The following is a 10,616-nucleotide window of genomic DNA, read 5'->3' as shown; positions in this document are numbered from 1 at the left end:
ATGGAGTCGGTGTGGTACCCAATCCTGTAGGTAGGACACACTGCTATAACCCAGTGTCAGCGGGGGATGGAGTCGGTGTGGTACCCAATCCTGTAGGTAGGACACACTGCTATAACCCAGTGTCAGCGGGGGATGGAGTCGGTGTGGTACCCAATCCTGTAGGTAGGACACACCGCTGTAACCCAGCGTCAGCGGGGGATGGAGTCGGTGTGGTACCCAATCCTGTAGGTAGGACACACTGCTATAACCCAGTGTCAGCGGGGGATGGAGTCGGTGTGGTACCCAATCCTGTAGGTAGGACACACCGCTGTAACCCAGCGTCAGCGGGGGATGGAGTCGGTGTGGTACCCAATCCTGTAGGTAGGACACACCGCTATAACCCAGTGTCAGTGGGGGATGGAGTCGGTGTGGTGCCCAATCCTGTAGGTAGGACACACCGCTGTAACCCAGTGTCAGCGGGGGATGGAGTCGGTGTGGTACCCAATCCTGTAGGTAGGACACACCGCTGTAACCCAGTGTCAGCGGGGGATGGAGTCGGTGTGGTACCCAATCCTGTAGGTAGGACACACCGCTATAACCCAGTGTGAGCGGTGGATGGAGTCGGTGTGGTACCCAATCCTGTAGGTAGGACACACTGCTGTAACCCAGTGTCAGCGGGGGATGGAGTCGGTGTGGTACCCAATCCTGTAGGTAGGACACACTGCTGTAACCCAGTGTCAGCGGGGGATGGAGTCGGTGTGGTGCCCAATCCTGTAGGTAGGACACACCGCTGTAACCCAGCGTCAGCGGGGGATGGAGTCGGTGTGGTACCCAATCCCGTAGGTAGGACACACTGCAACAACCCAGTGTGAGCGGTGGATGGAGTCGGTGTGGTACCCAATCCCGTAGGTAGGACACACTGCAACAACCCAGTGTGAGCGGGGGATGGAGTCGGTGTGGTACCCAATCCTGTAGGTAGGACACACCGCTGTAACCCAGTGTCAGCGGGGGATGGAGTCGGTGTGGTACCCAATCCTGTAGGTAGGACACACCGCTGTAACCCAGCGTCAGCGGGGGATGGAGTCGGTGTGGTACCCAATCCCGTAGGTAGGACACACTGCAACAACCCAGTGTGAGCGGTGGATGGAGTCGGTGTGGTACCCAATCCTGTAGGTAGGACACACTGCAACAACCCAGTGTGAGCGGTGGATGGAGTCGGTGTGGTACCCAATCCTGTAGGTAGGACACACTGCAACAACCCAGTGTGAGCGGGGGATGGAGTCGGTGTGGTACCCAATCCTGTAGGTAGGACACACTGCAACAACCCAGTGTGAGTGGTGGATGGAGTCGGTGTGGTACCCAATCCTGTAGGTAGGACACACTGCTATAACCCAGTGTCAGCGGGGGATGGAGTCGGTGTGGTACCCAATCCTGTAGGTAGGACACACCGCTGTAACCCAGTGTCAGCGGGGGATGGAGTCGGTGTGGTACCCAATCCTGTAGGTAGGACACACCGCTGTAACCCAGTGTCAGCGGGGGATGGAGTCGGTGTGGTACCCAATCCTGTAGGTAGGACACACCGCTGTAACCCAGTGTCGGCGGGGGATGGAGTCGGTGTGGTACCCAATCCTGTAGGTAGGACACACCGCTGTAACCCAGTGTCGGCGGGGGATGGAGTCGGTGTGGTACCCAATCCCGTAGGTAGGACACACTGCTGTAACCCAGTGTCGGCGGGGGATGGAGTCGGTGTGGTACCCAATCCTGTAGGTAGGACACACCGCTGTAACCCAGCGTCAGCGGGGGATGGAGTCGGTGTGGTACCCAATCCTGTAGGTAGGACACACTGCTGTAACCCAGTGTCGGCGGGGGATGGAGTCGGTGTGGTACCCAATCCTGTAGGTAGGACACACTGCTGTAACCCAGCGTCAGCGGTGGATGGAGTCGGTGTGGTACCCAATCCTGTAGGTAGGACACACTGCAACAACCCAGTGTCAGCGGGGGATGGAGTCGGTGTGGTACCCAATCCTGTAGGTAGGACACACTGCAACAACCCAGTGTCAGCGGGGGATGGAGTCGGTGTGGTACCCAATCCTGTAGGTAGGACACACTGCAACAACCCAGTGTCAGCGGGGGATGGAGTCGGTGTGGTACCCAATCCTGTCGGTAGGACACACTGCTGTAACCCAGTGTCAGCGGGGGATGGAGTCGGTGTGGTACCCAATCCTGTAGGTAGGACACACCGCTGTAACCCAGTGTCAGCGGTGGATGGAGTCGGTGTGGTACCCAATCCTGTAGGTAGGACACACTGCTATAACCCAGTGTGAGCGGTGGATGGAGTCGGTGTGGTACCCAATCCTGTAGGTAGGACACACCGCTGTAACCCAGTGTCAGCGGGGGATGGAGTCAGTGTGGTGTCTATCAAGTCGGGGTTGCTTTCTCCTGGATGGTGTCAAGCTTCTTGAGTGTTATTGGGAGCTTCATCCACCCAGGCAAGTGTACTCCATCACACGCCTGACTTGTGGTTTGTCGATAGTGGACAGGTAGGAGTCAAGAGCTGAGCTGCTCACCACCAAAATCCTTTGTGTTTCAATAAAGTGCAATCTGCAACCTCACGGCCTTCCATATCCCACACTCCCCCATGACCGTCCAGCCAGGGTGTTGCAGAGTACAACAGGGTATGCCAGCAGCAATGTTACACGTACTAAAACATGCAATGTTAACCTGGTGAAGCTACCAAATGGGAATACTTGTGTACCAGACAACATAAGCGGCTCGTGATCAAACCAAGCGGTCCCACAACCAACAGATCATACCTAAGCTCTGTCGTCCTGCCACATCCGCTCAGGACTGGACACTAAACTACTCACTGGTGAAGGAGGAGGCTCCACTGATATCTCCCCATCCTCAACGATGGGGGAAGTGCAGCACTTCATCGCTAAAGATCAGGCTGAAGCTTTCACAGCAGTCTTTACCCAGAAGTGCTGGGTGAATAGAGTCATAAAGATGGACAGCAGGGAAACAGACCCTTTGGTCCAACCCATCCATGCCGACCTGATGTCCCAACCCAATCTAGTCCCACCTGCCAGCACCCGGCCCATATCCCTCCAAACCCTTCCTATTCATATACCCATCCAAATGCCTTTTAAATGTTGCAATTGTACCAGCCTCCACCACTTCCTCTGGCAGCTCATTCCACACACGTACCACCCTCTGCATGAAAATGTTGCCCCTTAGGTCCCTTTTATATCTTTCCCCTCTCACCCTAAACCTATGCCCTCTAGTTCTGGACTACCCGACCCCAGGGAAAAGACTTTGTCTATTTACCCTATCCATGCCCCTCATAATTTTGTAAACCTCTATAAAGGTCACCCCTCAGCCTCCGACGCTCCAGGGAAAACAGCCCCAGTCTGTTCAGCCTCTCCCTGTAGCTCAGATCCTCCAACCCTGGCAACATCCTTGTAAATCTTTTCTGAACCCTTTCAAGTTTCACAACATCTTTCCGATAGGAAGGAGACCAGAACTGCACACAATATTCCAACAGTGGCCTAACCAATGTCCTGTCCAGCTGCAACATGACCTCCCAACTCCTGTACTCAATACTCTGAACAATAAAGGAAAGCATACCGAACGCCTTCTTCACTATCCTACCTACCTGCAACTCCACTTTCAAGGAGATATGAACCTGCACTCCATGGTCTCTTTGTTCAGCAACACTCCCTCGGACCCTACCATTAAGTGTGTAAGTCCTGCGATGACCCATCTCGGCCAAGTCCAGAGGTCCCCAGCATCACAGACACCAGCCTTTGGCCAATTCACGTGAATCAAGGAAAAGCTGAATAGTGCAAAGGTGATGGAACCTGACACCATCCCAGTGACAGTACTGAAGACTCCAGAACTTGCCGCTGCCCTCGCTGAGCTCTTTCAGTCCACTTCAAACACTGGCATCTACCCGACAATGTGGAAAATCACCCAGGCCAGGGCCAAACCGATCCAGCCAACTATCGGTCTACATTCGAGCGTCAGCGAAGGAGTGGAAGGGGTATCAAACTGCAGCTGCTCGATGACACCCAGTTTGGGTTCCATCAGGGTCACGCCACTCCTGGTCTCAGTCCAGCCTCGCTTTAGAGGTGGACAAAAGAGCTGAATTCCAGAGGGGAGGGGAGAGGAGAGGGACAAGGACAAGATCGCGTGTGGCCGAGTCTGCCAACAAAGTGCCTGGAAGCACAGGGTTTCAGGGACAAACTCTCCAGTGGTTGGGAGTCAGACCACGGCACACGCAGGAGGATGGTTATGGACCACTCTCAGCTCGAGGACAACTCTGCAGGAGTTGCTCAGGGCACTGTCCAAGACCCGACCATCTCCAGCTCCTTCATCGCTGAAACTCCCTCAGGAGCCCGCTGGTGATCACACGATGTTTCAGCACTCTTCGCTCGAGTCTTCACATACTGAGGCAGGCCAGGTTCCAACCCAACGGGAACCAGACAATATCCAGGCTTGGGACAGATGCAGGTCGACTTGTATGGGAGAATTTACAACTGGGGGGGGACACAGCTTCAAACTCTGGAGTCACCAATTTACAACAACATTTGTCTCTCTCTCTCTAAGATGGCCGTGAGACCTTGGATATTTTTTCCGCCAGTGGTAGATAGATTTTTACGCCGGGGGGGGGGTGAAAGGTTATTGCGTGTCGGTGGGAGTGTGGACTTGACATGATGCTGTTGAACAAGGCCCAAGGGCTGATTGGCATTCTCCTACTCCCCCTCACAGTCTGACCGAACCCTGCGCTGCCACGCTCCACCTCCTCACCGACGGGCTTCCCTGGCGGACTGGAGCTGACTTACAGAGGCCGGGGGGGAAATTCTGACACTTCTGCTGCCTCTGAGCTCAAAACCAAAATGAAGCCCCAGCCAGTGTCAGCGAGCCGGAGCACCGGGTAGAACCAAGGACATAGAAAAGTACAGCACACAACAGGCCCTCCGGCCCACGATGTTGTGCCAAGGATTAATGCTAATCTAAAATAAAATAACCTAACCTACCCCTCAACTCCCTGCTCTCCATGTGCATATCCAGCAGTCACTGAAATGTCCCCAATGACTCTGCTTCCACCACCACCGATGGCAACCCATTCCATACAATCACAACTCTCTGCGTAAAGAACCTAACCTCTGCAGTCTCCTTTATACCTAATATCTCCTACTATCTTCAAACTATGACCCCTCGTATCAGTCAATCCTGCCCTGGGGGGAAACGTCTCTGGTTAGCCTGGGAATATGACGGTATTGTGCACTGTTGGTACGATCTGCAAGATTGCAGATGACACGAAGATTAGTGGAGAAGCAGGAAGCATCGGGGATTGTCAAAGAATACAGGAGGATTTCGATAGACTGGAGAGTTGGGTGGAGAAGTGGCAGATGGAGTTCAGTCCAGGCAAATGTGAGGTGATGCATTTCGGAAGGTCGTATTCAAGAGCGAACTATACGGTCAATGGAAGAGCCTTGGGAAAGGTTGATGGGCAGAGAGACCTGGGAGTTCAGGCCCATTGTACCCTGAGGTGGCTGCACAGCTGGATAGAGTGGTCACGAAGGCATATAGTACGCTTGCCTTCATTGGACGGGGTATTGAGTATAAGAGCTGGCAAATCATGTGAACTTTGGACAAGACTTCATTCGGGTGCATTGAGAATACTGTGTACAGTTCTGGTCGCCACATTACCAAAAGGATGTGGACACTTTGGAGAGAGTGCAGGGAAGGTTTACGAGGATGTTGCCTGGTATGGAAGGTGCTGGCTATGAAGACAGGTCGAGTAGGTTAGGTTTGTTTTCATTAGAAAAGAGGAGATTGAGGGGGGACCTGATTGAGCTGTACAAAATCATGAAAGGTATAGACAGGGTGGATACAGGTAAAGTTTTTCCTAGGGTGAGGGATTCAGCAACGAATGGTCACACATTCAAGGTGAGAGGAGAAAAGTTTAAGGGGAATACATGCAGAAAGTACTTCACACGGAGGGTGGTGGGTGCCTGGAATGTGTTACCAGCGTCTGGACAGATACATAAATAGGTGGGGAGCAGAGGGATACAGATGTTTAGGAATTGGGCGATAGGTTTAGACGGTGGATTTGGATTGGCACAGGCTTGGAGGGCCGAAGGGCCTATCCCCGGGCTGTAAATTTTCTTTGTTCTTTGTCTTCTTTTTTGTACGACAAGGCAACAAAGCAAAATACAAGAGAATAACAGAGAAGCAGAGACAGACACCAGAATTCGGGATCCCAGCCAATATCTCAAGGTGAATGCTGCCGAATTAATCACAGAGTCCAGCGTGGTCTCTTTCAGCCCAATCTTGCCTCAGCGTATCACAACAGCCGGGAACTACAAGGGAAACCAGCTCCTGACTGATGCTATTTAGCTCAGGGAGGAACTGCTGTAAACTACTGGGGGAAATTTGGGGAAGTCTCCAAACCCAACCTTTCTTACCGCAGTGCCTCGCTAGCGGCTGAAGGTATCAATATCCAATCCCTTCAGGATCAAAACTAAAACTGCTGGCGTCCATAACCACAGCCCAATCCTAGCCACTCTGGCTCACAGCTGAAGGAAACACCGCTGGTGGTGAAAACAACTCTCCCGCCTTGTCGCAAAAAAAAACAAATCCACCGACTCAGCGAGGTTGCACAAAATAGGGACAAAAATCGAGAAAAGTCCGGAAAACCTTGTGAAATCGAGGACCTGACAGCTACATCAACAATTGGGGAGGGGATACATGATGCAGTAGGTGACTTGCTCATAGCGGTCCAAGTTAGAGGAACAATAAATCGCGCCACACAAACATAGAACATAGAAAGGTACAGCACAGAACAGGCCCTTCAGCCTACAATGTTGTGCCGAGGATTATTCCTAACCTAAAAGAAAATAATCGAACCATGTGCATGTCCAGCAGTCACTTAAATGCCCCCAATGACTCTGCTTCTACCACCACCGCTGGCAACCCATTCCATACATTCACAACTCTCTGCGTAAAGAACCTAACCTCTGATGTCTCGCCTAAACTTTCCTCCTAATAAACCAGATATCCTCAATAAATCTAGTTCTATTTGGCCCATATCCCTCCAAACCCTTCCTATAAAGGGGCGACACGGTGGCTTAGTGGTTAGCACTGCTGCCTCACAGCGCCAGGGTTCCTGGCTCAATTCCCACCTCGGGTGACCGTATCTGTGTGGAGTTTGCACATCCTCCCAGTGTCTGTGTGGGTTTCCTTCGGGTGCTCCGGTTTCCCCCACAGTCCAAAGGTGGTGCAGGTTTGGGTGAACTTGCCATGATAAATTGCCCCATAGTGTTAGGTGAAGGGGTAAATGTAGGGGAATGGGTCTGGGTGGGTCGCTCTTCGGAGGGTCGGTGTGGACTTGTTGGGCCGAAAGGCCTGTTTCTACATTGTAAGGAATCTAATCCAATCTATTGACTATCTATTCCTCTCATTATTTTGTACACCTCGATCAGGTCTCCTCTCTTCCTCCTCCTCTCCAGAGAGAAAAGTCCGAGCTTATTCAACCTTTCTTCATAAGGCAAGCCCTCCAGTCCAGGCAGCATCCTGGTAAAACCTTCTTTGCACCCTCTCCAAAGCCCCTGTATCTTTCCTATAGTAGGGCGACCAGAACTGGACACAATATTCCAAGTGTGGCCTCACCAGGGACTTGTAGAGCTGCAGCAAAACCTCATGGCTCTTAAACTCGATCCCCCTGTTAATGAAAGTCAAAACACCATATGCTCTCTCAACAACCCTATCCACTTGGGTGGCAACTTTGAGGGATCTATGTACTTGCACACCCAGATCCCTCTGTTCCTCCACACTGCCAAGAATCCTGTCTTTAATCCTATATCCAGCATTTGAGTTTGACCTTCCAAAATGCATCACTTCGCATTTATCCAGGTCGAACTCCATCTGCCATTTCTCAGCCCAGCTCTGCTGGAGATGATGCTTGTGTAGGTCAGTCTCAGAGGACGTAGGCCATCGTCAGCACTTTCACAGAGGCATAGGAGAGCATGGGTCTCACTCTGAACACTCGCAAGACAAGGATCCTCTAGACCCGGCCTGGCATTGTGGATCAAACCGCTCCCCCCAGCAACTTCATCAAGGGCCAAAAGGAGGCCTCAGAGAATGCTGACCACTTCCAATCTCTCACCAGTGTCCGTTTGACCAAGGCAGCTGTTGACGATGAGATCCAGCGCGCTCGCTCGCTCGCTCAGCCTTGGGCCGCCTGCAGAAAAGGGTGTTCGACAAACCACAATATCAGATCCCACACCGAAGCTGTGGTGACGCCGACCCTCCCACGTGGCTCTGAGACGTGGACTGTCCACCTCCGGGCACTGGCCACCCTCGATCGGCTCCGATGAGCTGGGCAAGTTGTCCGCACGCCCAACACGGGACTCCACCAAGCAGGTGCGTTTCCCCTCAGCTCCAAAACGGCCGGTGGACACACAACGCACTTCGGTGATACCCTCAAGGCATCACTGGTGGCATTCCTGCAGACACCTGGGAAGTCACTGGCCAAAGACCCCCCCAAAGTGGGAGGAGGAGGAGGAATGTCCGGGAAGGTGCGAGACTTGCCATCGAGAGAAAGTGGAAACCAGGTAAAAGCAATGAAAGCCCGCGGGCTGCCACGGCAACACCCCACCTCCCCCTTTCCCTTGAGCACCACCTGGCCAGAGTGTAAACACAGCTCACTGCAGCAGCATCAGTCTGTACTGGGCTTGACAACAAGGGAGTCTCCCCAAAAAACAGGACCACATGGCAGACACAGTGAGGTGGAGGGAACAGCAGCATTTTAGTGCCTGCGTGTGATCAGGACCAGCCTCAAAACCAGGAGGGCAGAGATGCTTGCTGACAAGTTCAACGACAATCGTGAATTAGAATTAGATTCCCTACAGGCGCCTTCGGCTGAACAAGTCCACACCCACCCTCCGAAGAGTATCCCAGCCAGACCCATTCCCCCTACCCTGTATTTACCCCTGACGAAAGCACTTAACACTATGGGGCAATTTAGCACGGCCAATCTACCCTGACCTGCACATCTTTGGACTGTGGGAGGAAACCGGAGCACCCGGAGGAAACCCACACAAACTCCACACAGAGAGTCACCCCAAGGCTGGAATCGAATCTGGGTCCCTGATGCTGTGAGGCAGCGGTGCTAACCACTGAGCCACCGTGCTGCCCCCGTGACTCCTCAGATAACCAGCAGACCCCATTAAAATGCAGCACGACCTGAACAATATCCAAGCTTGATCCCAAGGAGGTTTACAGTACTGAAGAAGGTCTCTTCCTATCTCCTGTTGGTTTACTTTCTCTGTCTATCCTCTGTCAGTCTAACATTTCTCTGTCTTTCTGTCTTGTTTGACTTTGTTTGTTTCTTTCTCTCTCTCCCCCTGTCCTATAGAAACAGAAAAGTCAAATTCGGTCATTCTGTCCTTCGTTATGACCGTTATGGTCTATTAACATCCAATTTAATGGTCCGTTTTTGCTTTTGACCCAATACAGCTACAGAGTCATTGAGATGTACAGCACAGAAACAGACCCTTTGGTCCAACTTGTCCATGCCCATCATATATCCCAACCTAATCTAGTCCCATTTGCCATATCCCTCCAAACCCTTCCTATTTATACAGCCATCCAGATGCCTTTTAAATACTGTATTAGTACCAGCCTCCACCACTTCCTCTGGCAGCTCATTCCACACACGCACCACCCTCTGTGTGAAAACGTTGCCCCTTAGGTCCCTTTTAAATCTTTGCCCTCTCACCTTAAAACCGATGCCCTCTAGCTTTGGACTCCCCTACCTTGGCTATTCACCCTATCCACGTCCCTTGTGATCTAACAGACCATTATAAAGGTAACCCCCTCAGCCTCTAACGCTCCAGGGACAAGCAGCCCCAGCCTGTTCAGCCTCTCCCACGTCGCTCAAACCCTCCAACCCTGGCAACACCCTTGTCAATCTTTGCTAAACCCTTTCAAGTTTCACAACATCCTTCTTTATAGCAGGGAGATACAGATGAACACAGTATTCCCAAAGCGCTTTGATCTCTTTAGGCCTCAGTAATAGATCCAACTCCCTCTTGAAATCACAATGTTTTTGCCTTGACTGCTCTCTGTCCTAGCAAAGTCCATTGGATCACCACTCTGAATGTAGAAATTTCTCCTGAACTCTTTTCTTTTAAACGGTTTACCCTGTATCCTTAGATTATGATCGCTGGCTCCGGACACCCACGCCATCAGGAACGTCCTTTCTACATCTACCCTGCCTCATCCTGGTAGGAACTTTATGGGTTCCTGCACAATCCCCTCTCGTTATTCCAACTCTAGCAAACATAATCCGAATCAATTCAACGTCTCCTCGTTCTTCAGTCCTGCCAGCACAGGAATCGGTCTGGTAAACCGTCGCTGTGCCCCTGTCACAATAAGAGCTCAGATGAGGGGAGCAAAACTGCATACAATATTCCAGGTGTGGTCTCACCAAAACCCTGCACAATTGCAGCAAGCCATCTCTGCTCTTGTACTCAAATCCCACACTGGTCTGGTTTCTCTTTCTCCAAGTGTTGGTCCGGGTCTTCTCTCCAAATCCTTTGTCTTTCTCGTTGTTTTTCTGATGAAGGGCT

General features: G+C 52.0%; 1 protein-coding gene across 1 annotated transcript in view; it reads right to left on the bottom strand.

Annotated features, from left to right (window-relative positions):
* LOC140460480 (uncharacterized) overlaps nt 1-10,616 on the bottom strand; it is a 46,076-nt gene that overhangs the window by 22,983 nt on the left and 12,477 nt on the right. The gene's annotated exons all lie outside the window — the stretch shown is intronic.

Source organism: Chiloscyllium punctatum, chromosome 36 (genome assembly GCF_047496795.1).
Source record: "Chiloscyllium punctatum isolate Juve2018m chromosome 36, sChiPun1.3, whole genome shotgun sequence".
Lineage (NCBI taxonomy): Eukaryota > Metazoa > Chordata > Chondrichthyes > Orectolobiformes > Hemiscylliidae > Chiloscyllium > Chiloscyllium punctatum.
This window is presented reverse-complemented; position numbering and strand designations above follow the sequence as displayed.